This window comes from Canis lupus, chromosome 16 (assembly GCF_011100685.1).
Source record: "Canis lupus familiaris isolate Mischka breed German Shepherd chromosome 16, alternate assembly UU_Cfam_GSD_1.0, whole genome shotgun sequence".
NCBI lineage: Eukaryota > Metazoa > Chordata > Mammalia > Carnivora > Canidae > Canis > Canis lupus.
The window spans coordinates 51,167,899-51,186,637 of NC_049237.1; the positions used below are offsets into that span (position 1 = coordinate 51,167,899).

General features: G+C 34.2%; 1 long non-coding RNA gene across 3 annotated transcripts in view; it reads right to left on the reverse strand.

The window, feature by feature from the left end:
• The window catches only part of LOC119874733, a 38,655-nt gene extending 33,600 nt beyond the window's left edge, over window positions 1-5,055 (reverse strand). For all 3 annotated transcript variants that reach the window (XR_005371135.1, XR_005371137.1, XR_005371136.1), the window contains exons 1-2: window positions 4,924-5,055; window positions 1,027-1,275 (exon numbers count right to left, since the gene is read on the reverse strand). This is a non-coding gene — a long non-coding RNA (uncharacterized LOC119874733). The remainder of the gene's footprint in view (window positions 1-1,026; window positions 1,276-4,923) is intronic.
• Window positions 5,056-18,739: the final 13,684 nt, after the last annotated feature.

Consider the following 18,739-nt stretch of genomic DNA (forward strand, 5'->3'; position numbering starts at 1 on the left):
GGAGTTCTTAGCTCAGAATCCTAAAGTTAAAGGCAGATTAAGAAGAATAAAAGAAACAGACATTTGATTAACAGGTATCTGTCATGTATACAAGAAGATGCCCACGAGAAAATGAGTAATTCCCTGAGGTGGTTTAAAATACAGATTTAGATATCACTCTAAGAAAGAAAGGGGAAGGGATGTGCATCTCTTAGGGGAGATGAAATGATTTTTAGGAATGGTGATGGCTGAAAGGAGAAGAAATGGGAAATGTGATAGCTTGAGATGAAGTTTTTCTGGGTATGGTGTTGACTTTTAGACTCCTCTCCTGTGACAAGTCCGTACTCCCTGGTTCATGACAGTCCTGGGAGGTGATTTATGACAAGGAGTTCCATTTGGAGGATCTTCCTTTAAGCACATAAGGGGAGTTCAGAGAAATATCCCTGAATTTGCTGTTTTCCAAGTACCTACAGCTCAAAATAATCAATAGGTCAAAGTGGCAGATTGTGGAGTCTCAGATTCCTCTACCCTTCTGTGGTTTGGGATTTTTGGCAAAATTGTCCTGAGAACATGCTTTGAGAATCCCTCTATGCTGTTGAAACAAAGGAAATGGAAAGTAATTCTGGGAGAAAATATGATCAGAAATCAGGTGATACCTATATCAGCTAGTTTCAAAAATGGACTGCGTGCGTGCACGCACACACACATATATATATGTGTGTGTGTGTATATATATATATATATATATATATATATATATATATATACCAACCGAGATGACTTGGCTTGCTTTCTTCATCTGTTTTCCTTTTACCTCTCCTGCCAAAAATGCTCTGGGTTCTTTTGTGCTACAAGAAACCCCTGAATACAATGTTATGATATAAAAAGAGACCGCTGGCTAAGAGAGAGTTCTTAGAAGGAGAACATGGATGGCAGATCAAGTAACAATGAGTTATGATTCTTTAAATACAAGGGTTCCTTATAGCCTTATAAAAGAACATTTGTAATTTCAAACTACTAAGAAGAAAGATAAGTCAAACCACTCACCTTTCAGCTAACGGTGTTTTCCTATAAGCAGATTTCAGTCAATGACAGTCTTAATCTGAAACGTGGGTCTTTGGTCCTTACTGCTCCAACATTCTGGCATAGTCCTGGTTGTTCATAGCAATATAGACACTTACTACAACAGAAGCTCATAACTGAATTATGAGTACCGGCATCACACAGTTGTCTTATTTTAGATATCTCCTTTTCCATCCTTTCTGTTGCCAGAGACAGCTCTGTCTGACTCAGGACCTGAAAAAGCAATCAGATTTTAAATGCAGTGTTATCTCAGGTAGGAAACATAAAATGGGCTTGGTTGCTTGTCAACCTGTCAAGTGTCTCTGTCACCATCTCTCCCTGTTTCTTATTTGAAGAAAAAATTCTTAAAAAACGAAATTTTCCTTATGTTATGATTATTGGAACATCTACCTAACTCATTTTAAAATGAACAACCAATGCTCCTGGTCAATAACATCATACTTAGAATAACTGAAATGACCTCAACTTGTAGCTTTCTCTTCATGGATTCTGAATACTTCGTTCCTCAGATTTTTAATGGAAAATTAAAATTAAATTTTCATTCTGGCTACATGAAGGTAGCCAGAATGAAGGTATGGTAAATATAGAAAGATGAATCTTGCCACAAATTAACTACTATACATTGGGATCATGAACCGAGAAACTCAAGTCAAAAATGGAGAAGGTTTCAAAGTGGTGAAGGGTCCTTACAATTATTCTTCCATATTATTTCACTTAAATATTAGCCCCTGAGATTCCCTCTGAGTTTAATACCTTTGTGGGAGCTGAAGAAGCCAGTGTTTCTTATTCTCTACTCTTGGTGTCAAGTAAACCTATTCTTTAAATTGTTTCACACAGCCTGTGGTTTTTCACCTCCAAAGATGCCAGGAACCTCTGGATTATATCACCTTAATAAAAGATTTAGCCCTCTTGTTACTGTCATTGGAATTCTTGATCCTTAGGTGAACCCACATTAGAGATAATGGACATCTAGACAACTTGCCAAAAGCAATATGGCATTCTGGTACAGGCTGTTAAATCAATATTAACTGAACTAACACTTGTGCCTACAGAGACTTATTTCAGTAAAAAGAATCCCTTAAGTTCCTATACTTTAAAGCTTACAAAAGGTAAAAGTGAAATAATAGTTTTCTTGAGTAAGACTAAACTTACAAAAAGTCAGATCATAGAAGAATTATTTGCATATAGAATAAAGAATCTTAGTTCAGCAACACATGTTGAATAGATAAAAATTTTTACTATGAATAAATAAGAAAGTTGCCCTTAGTATGTTATATGGTTTCATTTACACTTAAGATTATATCTTCCTTCAAAAAGACTGAAGTTCTATAAGCCACACAAATATTATTGAATTAAAATGATGTTTTGGATTCTTGGCCTTTAGTCCATGAAGGAGTAACTTCTATGAGAATTACCTTCTCACACATATAACTAGAAATGTGGACAACATATAGGAAACAGTACTTTTCAGTCATTGGACCCCAGAAATGCAGGGCTGTAGTCACTGAAAGAAAGGATGCAAGATGAATCCTATGAAATGCTTTGCTTTCTGTCTGGGAACAATTTGCAGATAGCAGTGTGGGGAGAGGAAACCCAAACAGAATTCAGCACTTTCTCTGAGTTGAAGAAACTAAAATTAGCGTTCAAGAAAGTGAAGGCACCTAGATTTGTAGGTCAGAGTACCTGAGCAGCAGGAACTGCACAGAGAAATAAATTCCAGAATCTCAAAGTCTCTAAGTCTTCAGGTAAATACCAGTCTGAACAAATTTAGGATTAAACTCCATAAGACCAAACAAGAAAAACTGTAGTAGGAAGAACAACTTCCAGATCTCCCTGAAACTTTTAGAGTCTTGAACAGTTGGAATGGAGAGCATCTGCTTAATACAAGAGCAAAGCTGTACCTTAGCAACAGGTTTGAAGAAAATAGGCCTAATCCTAGAATAATGGCATTCCTGTCTCCCAAAAACACATAAATGAATAAATAAGTTAATGTGACCTATATCATAGAAAAATCTGGCAATAAAAAATTGCAAGAGATAAGAATTATGGAATTAGCAATGATTCTAAAAGATATAAAACACAATTTATGTATCAAATTTTCCTAAATAAGATTAATAGAATAGACCCTAAAGATGAAATAACAGGTGAACCTGAAAGTAAAGTAATATAAAATATTCAAAATAAAACACAGAGATAGCAAAAACTGAAAAAAGGATAGTAAGAATGTCTGAGTGACTTGTAGGACAATAACACATATGAAATTGAAGTCTTAGAAAAGGGCAGGGGACAGAAAATATATTTGAAGAAATTTTATATGAAAATATTTCATATTTGATGAAAACTATAAACGTAGAAATTCAAGAAGCAGTACAAACCACAAGTAATACAAAAACAAAAACATACCATGTCACATCATAATCAAATTGTTGAAAACAATTAATAAAGCAGTCAGGAAAACACACAGGCACACCCAATCATTATATATTAAGAAACAAAAATGAAAATTCCCATAACTTTTTCATCAAAAATTATGCAACCTTTAAATTATTGGAAGAAAAAAGCTGTCAGCCTACAATTATAAAACCAGCAAATAAAAAAAGTAAAAATAAAGAACAAGATGAACAAATATGAGTGATGTAGCTGCCAGCAGACTTCAGCTACAAGAAATTTTTAAAGAAACTTCTTTGAGCTGAAGGGAAATGATATCAGATGGAAATAATAAGAGAAGAATAGTGAAAGGGATAAATAAATAATTATACTTTTCTAGTATTTTGTTTGTATGGTAATTGGGCATTTAATTTTTGATTTCTAATGCATAGAAATAAAATATATTTCAACAATAGAATAAATGGTAGTAGGAGGATCTACCTATATTGAAGCTTTTTTATGTGGGCTGACATTATATTTTATGAAAGTAGATTATAATACTATAAATATATGTAGTGTAAATCCTGGAAAAAAAAACACCACAGAATAAAAAATAAATGTTACAGTAATCATGCCAAGAGTGGGGGAAAATGCCATCCTAAAAAATAAATTTTAGGAAGATGGAAAAACATAATACATATGGAATTTTAAAAAGTGCTAGAGTTAAACACAAACATATGGTAAATTACCTCAAATATAAATGACCTAGACAATAAAAAATTAAAAAGGAAATAAAAACATGAATTCTAACTATGTGCTATCTGAAGTAAATCCATTTTCAATTTATCAAAACAAACTAGTTAAGAAGGAAAGAAAGAAAACAGGTTTAAGGAAATTTACAAGGATGCATACAATTTTCCATGTTTAAAAAGTAAAATCAGTAACAACAACAAAAATATATGATATGTAACTAATCATAAGAAAGCTGGTATGGCTAAATTAATGTCAAACTAGACTTCAGAACAAGAACTATTAGAAGAGATAAAGGAGAACATTTCATATTATAACTGGTCAATTTTTCAGTAAGACATCAATCCTTAATTGTACATACTCAAAAATGATATTAATAGAACCAAAATCTGGCAATTTAAAAGGAAAACAGAAAAATGTACAATTGTAAAATTTCAACACTCCTTTCTCATCAAGTAAGGAGCATTCAACAAAATAGACCATAAAACTCAACAAATTTCAAGGATTTGTTATGATGAAAAGTTTTTTTCTGACTTTAATGAAAGTAATGATTTGGAAATCAAACAGTACAGTTAAGGAAACTGCATGTTAAATAAAATTAAAAATAACCTCCTGAAATTAAAATCATAATATATTACAATTTGTTGTATGAAGATAAAATAGTGCTTACAGTGAAATTTATTGTTTTAAGAGTTTAGATATTAGAAAAGGATAAAAGTTTAAATTAACGATTTAAGCTTCTACCTTACTGAGTAGAATATAGAAGAACAAATTAAAGTCAAATTAGCAGGGATCCCTGGGTGGCGCAGCGGTTTAGCGCCTGCCTTTGGCCCAGGGCACGATCCTGGAGACCCGGGATCGAATCCCACGTCGGGCTCCCGGTGCATGGAGCCTGCTTCTCCCTCTGCCTCTCTCTCTCTCTCTCTCTCTCTCTCTGTGACTATCATAAAAAAAAAAAAAAAAAAAAGTCAAATTAGCATAAGTAAATGAAGAGCACAAAATTAATGACTACAAAATGAACAAAAAAATAGAGAAAATAATAAATCCAAAAACTGATTGCTTGTCTATAAATCAACACTCCTACTCAGAGCGATAATAATTTAAAAAGTCAATGACACAATTACTGGTAACACTGAAGAGAGGGCATCACTACAGATCCTACATAAATTAGAAGACAATATAAGGAACTACTTTTTTTAAAAAACGACTTTTTCAATGAATTTAAATGAAAAAAATTCCACAGAGACACAAAAATGTCAAAACATTCAAGAGAAATATAGCTTCTGAATTTTTCTTTGTAACTAAACAAATTAAATGTAAAACGTTCTCAGTGAGAATGTTAAGAAACCTGCCCTAGAAGCAAATAACACGTTCTGCAGCTAAGTTTCAAGCTGTCTGACCAGTCTGTGCTATTTAACACTAGGCTATGCCACTGTGAATTGTCTAAAGAAAAATGCAAGTGTTAGAATGATATTTTAAAAAGCCATGATCCAAGAAATACACAAAAAGCTTAATTACTCCAAGCAAAGTTCCTTAGGTAGAGAAAGAAAGAGTGAAAAAAGGGAGAGAGAGAGACAAAGGGGGAGAGAGAAAGAGAAGGAAGGAATGATGAAGGGAGGAAGACAGGGAGGGAGTGACGGAGGGAGGGAGGAAGGAAGGCAGGCAGGCAGAGAGGGGAAGGGGAAAAGATAAGGAAAGGAGAGGGAGGAAAAAAAGAAGGAAAGAGAATGCAAGCAAGTTAGCAGAGAGATTTAATATTCCTTTTTGATAAAAGCCATCAAAATAGAGATAGACAAACTACCTCTGATTTGTTTATAAAAAAGGGAATTATTGAGGGGCGCCTAGGTGGCTCAGGTCAGGATCTCAAGGTCCTGGAATGGAGCCCTGCGTCAGGCTCCCTGATCAGCAAGGAATCTGTTTTTTCCTCTCCCTCTGCTGCTCCCCCTGCTTGTGCTCTCTGTCAAATAAATACATACATACATAAAATATTTTAAAAGTAATTTTTGGAGAGCCTGGCTGGTTCAGTCAGTAGAGCATGGGTAACTCTTAATCTTGGGGTTGTGAATGGAGCCTCACACTGGGAGTGGAGATTACTTCAACATAAAATCCCCCCTCAAGAAAAAGTAAAAAATAAAAAAAAATAATAATTGTCATTTTTCTGAGCATTTATTTTAATGCTGGGAATATTTTTTTAAAGATTTTATTTATTTATTTATTTATTTATTTATTTATTTATTTATTTATTTATTTATTTTAAAGATTTTATTTATTTATGATAGTCACACAGAGAGAGAGAGAGGCAGAGACACAGGCAGAGGGAGAAGCAGGCTCCATGCAGGGAGCCGGACTTGGGACTCCATCCTGGGTCCCCAGGATCAGGCCCTAGGCCTAAGGCAGTGCTAAACCACTGAGCAACCTGGGCTGCCCTAATGTTGGGAATATTTTAACACTTTAGAAGGTGATTGAAAACACTTCATAATGAAAATAAAAATCTTAACATTTTTCTCTTAATTTTAAAATGCATTATATTGTGGAATTTTTTTGTGGAGATGAATTTAGTTAATTTGTAAAACTAAAAATGTATTCTAAAAATGCAGAAGGAAAAACGTTTAACATTTATTATACAATAGTTACCAAGAATATGAATGTGCTAAAAACACAATTAAAACTCTACTATAAATATACAGTTTTTAAGGAAATGTATTGGAATTGAATCGTGCTATACTTGTAAAAACTGGTGCCATTTATGGATGGATTTTTTAAATATATTTTTTAAGATTTTATTTATTTATTCATGAGAGACACAGAGAGGGAGGCAGAGACATAGGCAGAGGGAGAAGCAGGCTCCATGAGGGAAGCCCATTGGGGGTCTTAATCCCAGGACCCTTGGATCATGACCTGAGCCAAAGGCAGACGCAACTACTGAGCCACCCAGGTGTCCCTATAGATGGATTATTAATAAAAGGTATATAATCTCAACATCTTCATCTGTTAATCATAAAAGTTCTAAATAAAATCTAAACAGTATTTACAACAATTTTCTAACAATGGTTTATTAATTAATGGTACCATATTTGTAATATGTTTTTTTTCTAAGATTTATAAATGACTTGGGAGACTGATTTTACATTCACATAATTCTACATGAAGTTTGGCTCTACTTTAAACATAAGAACTCTGGGGCACCTAGGTGGCTCAGAGGTTGAGCATCTGTCTTTACCTCAGGTCATGATCCCCAGGTTGTAGGATCGAATCCCACATAAGGCTCCCTGTAGGGAACCTGCTTCTGCCTTTGCCTATGTCTCTGCCTCTCTCTGTGTCTTTCATGAATAAATAAATAAAATCTTTTAAAAAATAAAAATAAGAACTCAAAGTACCCAAATATACAAGGTAACCAATGAATTTTAGCCTGTGAGTATAAAGAGTACCTCTGTCATTAGATATAGTTTTACTTCACATCTGTTAAGATAGGCTAATTTATGCAGCAGTTAACAAAATATCCCCAAATCCTAGATGCTTGAGCAAAGCTTAATTGCCTGCATTTGCTTTATGTCCATCACTAATGGTAGTAACTCAAAGATCCAGGCTGCTCATAACTCACAAACTCAAACTGGCAGAGAAGCAACTAGTTGAAGGATGTCAATCACCTTGCCCAAAGTTAAAAAAAAAAAAAAAAAAAAAAAAAAAAAAAGCTCTGTAGTTGAGTCTTGCATCATCAATTAAGTCTCTATTTTGCAAGTGATAAGCATCATTGCTGTTCACAGTTTACAAATAAGACCCACACATATGGCCCCCACTACTACCAGGCGTCCAGAAGGCACAGGCCAGGAATATTTGACAAATAGTACCAATGACTACACAGAATAGGTTCTTAAATAACAGAAATCCAAGAGAGTAAGTCTGTTCCTAAAAAAATTACTTATGAAAAATTATAAATTTTAAAAAGGAGGCTGAATCAATGTTATTAGGCACAAATATTAACTTATTTGGGAGTATAATGGAAATAATTAATTGGCAGAATTAGGCAAGAACATTATTACCTTAAACTTGCTACTAGGTTATATTGAAAAGAGGTTTCACAGCAAATTTTCCAGTACACGTGAATATTTAGAATCAAGCAAGCAAACCTACAGATAAAAACAAGCGTATTAAATCTTAAATATGTAATACTATGCTAAATTTTAGATCTGCCATTAAAAATGCATTGAAGTTAGTTCATAGAAAAATATGTAAAGAAGGCTTTACGATGGGGCACCTGGTGACTCAGTAGGTTAAGTGTCTGCCATCAGCTCAGGTTGTGATCCCAGGGTTATGGGATTGAGCCCACCCATAGGCCCATTGCTCAGTGGGGAGCCTGCTTCTGCCTCCCAAACTTGTGCTCTTTCACTTCCTCCTTTCAAATAAAATCTTAAAAAAAAAAAAAAAAAAAAAAAAAAGGCTTGAGACTGATAAGTTACATAAGATTAGAGAAACAGACCCGATGAGAATTTCTAGCAATGGTCCTTTGACCCAGCAGAGCAAAGAGCAAGAATTTAGGGTGACCAGGCATCGTATTCAATACCGTATTTCTCTATAGTTTGTTGAATTTCATGGACCTGGTGTACTTTATGCACAGCCACTGTGGTTCGGTGGTGCAAAAAGCAACAAGTTGAGAAATTTTATACCTAAATTAATAAACATTTTTTACATGAAAATGATGTCATTCCCTACTTAAGAATTTTATGAACTCATTTGTATTACACAAACACGGGTATCACACAAAACATGGTACAACAGAACCAACAGTTCCAGTTTAAGACAAACCATCTGGTGTATCAGAGGCAAAGAGAAATGACCTGCTAGTGGTAGTCCCCTTAGAGCATGCCTTTAATTGAATTCTCAATTAAAGCTTCTAATTGCACTTTTGGCTTAAATTAACCAATGCAATACAACATCATCTATGCTTAAAAATTTAAAAGTAAATCACAGACAAAATAAAAACAATAGTTTCAAGTTATAACCTCAAATGATATCAGATATCACATCGAATTAATATGTGAGCACGCATAGTTTGGTAAACATCTAAAATCTGTTTAAATTTGTGGAAAGATAGATTTGAGTTCTTTAATATCCCATCAAATTAGAAAGTTGGAGTTAGAATTTTAAAAAGATAATTATGCATATTCATAATAGGAAAATTCTATTAATAAAATGAAAAGTCTATTGTTCCTAAATTTCTAACGATTCCATTCATTCTGGATGGGAATAGCAACTGTTTATATTTGAATCCATAATTATGGGCTATATTAACAATGTAGCTATAGTTCTGTGACCACAATTTAAAATGTAGAATTCAGTAATTTATTTGATGATTTTTTAAAGATTTTATTTATTTATTCATGAAAAACAGAGAGAGAGAGGGGTGGGGGCAGAGACAGAAGCAGGCTCCATGCAGGGAGCCTGATGTGGGACTCAATCCCAGGACTCCAGAATCACACCCTGGGCCGAAGGCAGGCACTAAACCGCTGAGCCACCAAGGGATCCCTGATGAATGATTTTAAATAAAGCCTAAGTTGTTGCTCATTATTAGAGTTAAAATATCTTCAGATACACTATCTCTATGAATGAGATTTATCAAATTTATAAAAATCGTTAAGCAACTGGCTTTCCAACATAGCTGGTTCTCTCATTATTGAATTAAATAAATCTTTGACAGATGCTTAGTTTATATTTGTAAGAGAATCATGCTACTAACTTTTTGAAAATCATCTTTGGCAGTTGATGGAGGTCCCACTAAGATGCTCAAAATGATTCAGTCGCCAAAGCCACTTAAAATGTATTGAGTAAGATATGGAATTCTTGAACTCAAGTGAGTTTTTTTGTCCCTGCAATGAATCCTAAGTACAATAAATTTTACCTTCATGATCTTTTCTCTTTTGTCATTTCTTCTTTCTCTGTTGTTAGTGGTTCTGTTTCTGATATTGACCAAGTTTGGGTGGTTTGGCTTCCTCATGGCCAATATATCATTTTTCTTTGGTGGTTACTAATGATTGAAAAGCTGGATTTATTGACTGGCCAATTGATGATCTCGGTCATGTAGAGATGGGGATCTATTTTCCTATTCTCGGTTGTACAAGACATGATAGAGGACCTGGTTTTCAGCCATTTTTGTTTGTTTATACAATATTTTATCTCATTAGAAAGGAGATAGCCCTTGGAGATTTAGACTGATATGATATGTGTGTTTGTTTCATTTAAACCTTGGCCAAAGTTGTAAAACCAAATGTAAAGCTCTATGTGCTTATAATTTAGGAGAAGCCTTTATCTCTCATTATGTATATTGGAAATATTTCCTATCTTGGAATGTTTTAAAGAATTAAACTATAAAGCCTCCTCAAAAAGTACTGCTTTTATCATGTTGTAGAAGCTAATAACATAAATATCAAATTAGGAGAACACAAACACTCCTAGAAAAAAATTAAAGCATGAAATGTCTACTGATTACAATGTTCTACACATTGAAATGGAAAAATATTCCCATAAAAACTGTCAGCTCAAAAGTAGTTTTATGTAACAATTCATGTTTATATGAACAGGTATGAATCCCTGGGGAAATCCTTTTTTTTTTTTTTTCCATGATGAAGGAATATATTTTGTACTTTTTAAAATGAATGTTGCTTTTATTTTCTTATGTAAGACTAAATAGTCTGGTTCCTAGACTCCTTGTGTTTATTTACTGACCAGATAAGCTAATATTATGCCCAAATAATATTTACAAGGAAGAAAAATATAAATGTGTTTTCAATAAGAATTATGATTCTGAAAATATTTTTCACTAGCAAGGGCAATTATGTAATAAGTCAACTGAAATTTAATTTCTCAGGTCTTTAGATAAATATGCAAATTTACATATTAATAGAACTAAATGATGAATAAATTTTAGATGTCTGTAGAATTTTTGAGAGAATACTAAAACGGTTACTAGGCATCACACACATACTCACCCACCTGTTCTTTCCCAGAACAAATACACAAATGTACCCACAGGTATATATACACATTTATAATTATATATTTTTCTCATGTAATATGTCATGGAGTAGTTCTATTTCTGTTCAACTTTATTGTTTTCTTTTTGCCTCTTAAACTGTGTCACTGGCATGTATGAGGATGTAGGTTGTTGTCAATGTGCTTATGGACTTTGCTGATCTCTGAAATGCCTGCATAGAAGAGACAGTTTTCAATTATCAAACTCCTAGTAAAATAAGAGGTAGTTACTTCCATCAAGAGTTAAATTAAGGGATCCCTGGGTGGCGCAGCGGTTTGGCGCCTGCCTTTGGCTCAGGGCGTGATCCTGGAGACCCAGGATCGAATCCCACATCGGGCTCCCGGTGCATGGAGCCTGCTTCTCCCTCTGCCTGTGACTCTGCCTCTCTCTCTTTCTCTCTGTGTGACTATCATAAATAAATAAAAATTAAAAAAATTAAAAAAAAGAGTTAAATTAATATGAGTGATTTAGACTACCTTAGGAGCTGTGCAGAAATAGGAATACATATGCAAAAAATGTTTTCCATAGAAAAAGAGAGTGACTGACTTTAAAAGTAATGTCTTTTTACATATGTAAATGATGAAACTAAGATTTGAGTGGGTTTAAGAGGTCACAGGAAGTTGGCAGACTGCCTCGGTTTATAATAATGACACATGTGAAGACTTAAGAGATTGGGCTAAAATTTTCGCAAATTTGCTCATTTTAGTAGGGTTATTCGCAAAAGCTTAACGTCACAAATCACAATACTGTAAGATTAAAACTTTGTTTTCTCCTTGTTAATATGATACATTGGTCTTAGAATATCTATTCTGTTCATAACAAGAGGCAGTGAAAGTGTTTCCTTCATCTTTTTGTAATTTTTCCAGTTGACAGAAATGGTATATCTCATCAGAGTAGTTTTCGAAGCTTTATGCGGACTTTTTTACATCCTTTACTATTTAAAATAAACAATCAAGTTTCTAACTTCTGAAAGAACTAAGATTCCTTATGAGTGTGGTACTTTATTATATTTATATTTTTAAATATATTCTGTCTCTCTGAATTATCGGACACAAGCTACAGCTTTTCATTGTTTCCAGGAACTTACTGTATTATTTTAATCACATTAACTACTATCCTCTGACAAGTTGCATGATTTTGGCTTTCTGAAATTAATCTCTAAATTACAAAAAGTCAAGATGCCTTTTACATTTAAATTACATTTCAGATTTCCAGGTGGACAGTCATTTACATCATAAAAAGGTGGTATGCTAGAAATAATTGTTTTTGGTATGCTCCATATTTCTTACTTAACACAATGCATTGGCTTACTGAAAAAAAGCAATCCCATTAAAAGAGAAACTCGATTTTCCTGAGGTTAGCTCTACTCAGGTAAATTTTTATTAATATAAGTTGTTACAGATGTTGTGCACTTAAAAGAAATCCCCTGAATATTTAGGAAGACCCTCCCTGTTGATAAAATGTCTCCCATGTACTCTCAGGAGAAATACTAATGGTCTTTTTAACCACTTATTGCACCTATGATAGAGTATATTTACTCCCTTCCATTCTTGAAATTTTGGGTCAGTGTAGTAAATTACACACAGGCATCTAGTCTTGTCATCTATTGATGGTTTCTGCTCTTCTCTTACTTCTTGAAATCTTTGCTAAAAGCTGGAGATTAGAAATGTCTTCTCCCACAAAGAGCTCAGAGCTTCATAGATAGAACTGTAAGCAGCTCAACTATTGTTACTTCAGGAAACGACCAACAGTACAGGCTTCTGAGCTGATACCATACAGACAGATGTCAGAATCTAAGTCTGCAATTTCAGGACAATTTTACACAGAAGCAGAGGATTTCATGAAAGCTGACTCCAGGCCCAATATCTACTAGAACAAAAAGGAGTTAAGTAGGAATGAATAAATAGCTCACTATAGTTACTTGCTTAGAACGCTGTTATCTTTTTTTTTTTTTGTATATTTTTTTATTGTAGTTCAATTTGCCAACATATAGCATAACACCCAGTGCTCATCCTGTTAAGTGCCCCCCTCAGTGACCGACACCCAGTCACCCCATCCCCCTGCCCACCTCCCCTTCCACCACCCCTTGTTCATTTCCCAGAGTTAGGGGTCTCTCATAGAACACTGTTATCTTGAAAGTTCTTCTTCCCCAACTCACCTTGTTAGATTTTTAAAGAATCCCCCCCCCCTCTTATTTATTCATATGTCATCTTCATTTTAGTGTCATCTTCATTTAGTGTCATCTTTATTTTAGAATTCAGAGTTTGGGAACAAATGTTTTTACTGATTTTTTTTTTTCATTTTAATGGCACTGTAGTCATTTACATGTGACAAACAAAATTAGTCCTTCTTTAAAAAAAATAATACAATTTGATGAATCAGTTGCTGAAATGGTGTTTAAATTTTCTGGCATGTCCTATTTGAAAATAAATTTTATTCGGGCACCTGGGTGGCTCAGTCCATTGAGCATCTGCCTTTGGCTCAGGTCATGATCCCAGGGTCCTTGGATGGAGCGCCCCTTGGGCTCCCTGCTAGGTGGGGAGTCTGCTTCTCCCTCTGCCACTCTCCTTGCCTGTGAGCTTGTGCGTGCTCTCTAATAGATAGAGCAAACAGTTTCTGTGAAAGAAAAAAAGAACACAGCTGTAATTATACTGCTCTATAACACACCATTCAATTTTTTATGTTGTTTCAGTTTTATTCCAATTTTCTTTTCAGTAATTTATATATATATATATGTATATATATATCTATATCTATATATATCTGTATCTCCTATATATCTTTTAAAAGACACTGTACTTTTAAAACTTTTAAAACATTTTAGGTTCATAACAAAATTAGGAGGCAGTTACAGATATTCCCAATATCCCTGCCCTACATATATGTAGCCTTTCCCAATGTCAGCATCCCCCATCAGAGTGGTCTCTTTTTTTTTATAACTGATAAACTTTGACACATCATTATCATTCAAAGCCCATAATTTACATTGGGGTTCATTCTTAGTTTCATATATTCTATGGGGTTGGACAAATTAATATTGTCACATGTCCATTATTATAGTATCAAATAGTTTCCTTGGTCTAAAAAACTGCTCTGTGCTCTATTTATCCCTCACTTCCCTATCCTAGCAATCACTTATCATTTTAGTCTGTGTATTTTTGCCTTTTCCAGAATGTCACTTGGTTGAAATCATACTGTATGAAGTTTTTACTGATTTTTTTTTTTTTTTTTTTTTTTTTTACTTAGTAATAGGCATTTAAGTTTCTTCTATGTCTTTTCGTGGCCTGATAACTCACTTCTTTTTAGTGCTGAATAATGTTCCATTGTCTGAATATACCCCAGTTTACTTATTATTTTATCTATCGGAGGGCATCTTGGCCACTTTGAAGTTTTGGCAGTTACAAATAGAGTTTCTATAAATATCCAAAGATTCCATAAATATTCATGTACAGGCTTTTGTGTGGACAAAAGTTTTCAATTCATTTGGGTAAATACCAAGGAGTACAATTGCTGGATCAGATGGTAAAAGTAGGTTTAGTTTTTAAGAAATCTCCAAACTGCCTTCCAAAGTGGCTGTGCCATTTTATAATTCCTATTGAGACTTCCTTTTGCTCTGCATCTTTGTCAGTGTTCTAGATTTTGGCCATTCTAATAGGTCTACGGCGGTGGCATCTCACTGTTTTAATTTACAATTCCCTGATGACTTATGATCTGGAATAATCGTATGCTTTCCGTATGCTTATTTGCCAACTCTTTATCTTCTTTGGTGAGGTGTCTGTTTAAGGTCTTTGATCTACTTTGTAATTAGGTTGTATATTTTCTTATTGCTGAGTTTAAGAGTTCTTTGTATATTTTAGATTATAGTCTTTATCATATTTGTCTCTTGTAAGTATTTTCTCCTAATGTGTGCTGTCTTTTCATTCTGTTGATAGCATCTTTCATGGAGTAGATTTTTTTTAATTTTAATTTTATTGCAGTTTAGCTGTTCAACTCCTTCTTTTGTGAATTATGCATTTGAGGTTTTATGTAAAAAGCCATTCCTTATCCAAGTTGTCTAAATTTTCTTTTATGCTCTCTTATAGGGGTTTTTATACTTTTGCATTATACATTTAGATTAATGATACATTTTGAGTTCATCATTTTGAAGGGTAGAAGGTCTGTGACTAGATTTACTATTTTTGCAGGTAGATAGAGTTGTTCCAGTAAGATTTGTTGAAAACACAGTCTTTGCTTCATTATATTGCCTTGCTCCTTTGTCAAAAATCAGTTGATGTATTTATTTATGGGGAGCACTACTTCTGGGCTATTTTATTCATTTTTTTAAAGATTTTATTTATTTTTTCATGAGAGACACAGAGAGAGAGAGAGAGAGGCAGAGACACAGGCAGAGGGAGAAGCAGGCTCCATGCAGGGAGCCCGATGTGGAACTCGATCCCGGGACTCCAGGATCATGCCCTGGGCTGAAGACAGACACTAAACCACTGAGCCACCCAGGAATCCCCTGCGCTATTTTATTTCATTGATCTTTTGTCTAATCTTTCACCAATCACATACTGTCTTCATTACTGCAGCTTCCTGGCACATTGAAGTCAGGTAGGATCAGTCCTCCAACCTTGTTCTTCTTCAATATTGTATTGGCTGTTCTGGGTCTTGTGACTCTCCATAAAAGATTCAAATCATTTTGTCAATATCAACAAAGAACTTGCTGGTATTTTGATTAAGACTGGCTCTGTCAACCAAGTTGGTTAACAACTGACATCTTGACAATATTCAGTCTTCTTATCCGTGAATATGAACTCTCCATTTAATTGCATTTTTAACAGTTTTATAATTTTTCTCAAAAACTTCATTATTTTAGATTTACACCTAAGTTTTTCTTTTTGAGGGATGTTAGTTTAAGTGGTATTGTGTTTTTGACTTCAAATTTGACTCGTTCATTGCTGATATTTGGGATAGTTACTTTTGTATATTAAGATTTTGTGCTACAACTTTGCAATAACAACATAATAATTCCACGAGGTTTATTTTAATTTATTCTTTCAGATTTTCAACACTGATTGTAATATCATCTGTGGACAATGACAGTTTTATTTCCTCTTTCCTAATCTGGACACCCTTTTCCTTTTCTTGTTTTATTGCATTAGTTGGTGTTTCCAGTATGATCTTGAAAGGCAGTGGTGCCGTTAGTAGGAAAGCATTGAGTTTGTTACCATTATGTATAATGTAAGCTATGTTTGTTGCAAATATTCTTTATCAACTTGAGGAAATTCTCCTCTACCCCCGTTTGCTGAGAGTTTTGACCATGATTGGATGTTGGATTTTGTCAAATGCTTCTCTGCATCTATTGATATGATCATGTGATTTTTCTTCTTTAGCCTGTTGATGTGATGAATTACATTAATGGGCTTAGTACTATTGAAGCAAATTTGCATACTTATGATAAATCCCACTTGGTCATAGTGTATAGTTATTTTTATACATTGTTGGATTTGATTTACTAATATTTTGTTAAGTATTTTTGCATCTATTTCCATTGGATTTATTGGTTTCTAGTCTTCCAGAAATATATTTGTCCAGTTTTGAGATTAGGGCAATGCTGTTCTCCTGAGATATAAATCTTTTCCTCCAACTTTCCTTCCCCTCTTTCTATATTTTCCCTTGCACTTCCAGCATGTGATTATTCCTTTATTCCTTTATTCCTTCTTCTATCCATCAGTAACCCTCGGAAGTGTTCATATCTGAGTCCTGTATTTGTTTTGTCACTTATTCCTGTGATGATGATAACAGTATATTAAAATTATAATCTAAAATTTGGGTCTGTGTTTTTCTGTTTCCCTCATTATCACCAAAATTTTTATTACTGTTTATTTTCAGAATTTTCTGTTTGTTTGAATCAGCTTTCCTCCCAAATGCTCTGGAGACAGGTTGTAATTTGGTGGAGGCTCTCAGGGCTGAATGGAAGACCCTGAGGACAGACACTAATATAGTCAGATATAACAACCCTAGACCACACATCCTGTTTGGTATTTGTTTCATTCTAATTGTAAGTCCTTTGAGGTCAGAGACCATGTATTCCATTATTTTTATATCTCCCAGACTGCCTAAGTTAGAGATTGGCACACACTAGGCAAATACAAGGCATACAATCAATGAATAATTGATTGATTCTGATGCTCTAATACACATCCATATTTGCTTCCGGGAAGTAGTTTAGTTGTTCAAGGATCAAGTTCTAGAATGAATAATTAATCATTTATCAAATGCCTCCAAAAGGCAAGGTCAAATGTGATAGAAAGGATGAAAGCCATTAGGAGATTGTTGATATGCACATTAATCCATTTCAGAAGTGTCAGTTTGCATTTGTTGGTGGTTAGTCTGTGGAGCACTGCAGATTGCGGCTTTATTATAAGATGCACTTTTCAACACCTCATTACTAGAGACTAGATAGGAGTAAAGTCCCCAAACACTATACTATGTGAAATTTTCCTTTTCTGACATCCTGGAGCATCTTTTCTAGCTACATACCTACTTAAGGTCTTAAGGTGATTGTATATTTCCCATCTGTACCACAGTTTGTTCTTTGTATCCTGATATTTATTCTCCCCTTTTCCCCATGATAATGGCTGTTTAAGCTGAGTACAAGGCTGGTCAGAAACTGCAACATTATCCATCCACCTTTGGAGCGAGGTATTTTCCTATGAATAAGTTATGCAAATGACATATAATGCAGGTGAAATACATAGCTTCTGAATTGTATTTTTTTTCTGAATTGTATTCTTAAACATAGGGGTGTTCTCTGTTTGCTTTTTCCTTTTTCTGCTGGCTAAAATGCAGAATTGTTAGGTTTGCCATCTTCAACAATGGCTTGGAGGGAAACAACACAGGAATGATAGAGCACTAACAAGGTGATTGGTTCTTGGACGAATTTTTCAAACAGAGCCGTCATATGATGGCTGCATCTATGGAGCATTAGATTTAAAAACAAAGAAAGTATATATAGACAAACTAAACAACAACAAATCCTACTTTGTGAAAGCTGCTATTGATACTAGTGTCTCTTATAATAAGCAAACTTATTATCTAACCAATTACTGGACAAATTGATTTTAAGACCACGAAGGGCGGCTCTTGAATCCAAAGATTATTTATAAGTGAGAGGTACTCTAATGGTTGATCCAGGATGTAACCATATTCAAATTTCTTGAGTGAGTTTATATTAGAAAAACATTTTGTATCTTATCAAAATTTGTCAAGGATCCTTCAATACAAAGTTTCTCTAAACTTTCTGTAAAACTATATTATGAACAATAAAAGCTCACAATTCTTTCCAACATCATGAAATAGAAATGTATTAATTCACATAGCATTTGCTGTTGTCAGTTTATATAAATCCCTTTTAATCATACCTGGTCAGCTCTCTGTTTTCATTTTGGTCAAACATCTGATGATAGATGGTGCTCTGTGGTGGGCTTGATGAGTGAGGGGCAGGGATATTAAAGCAGTATCTGCATAGTTCTAGAAATTGCACAACTT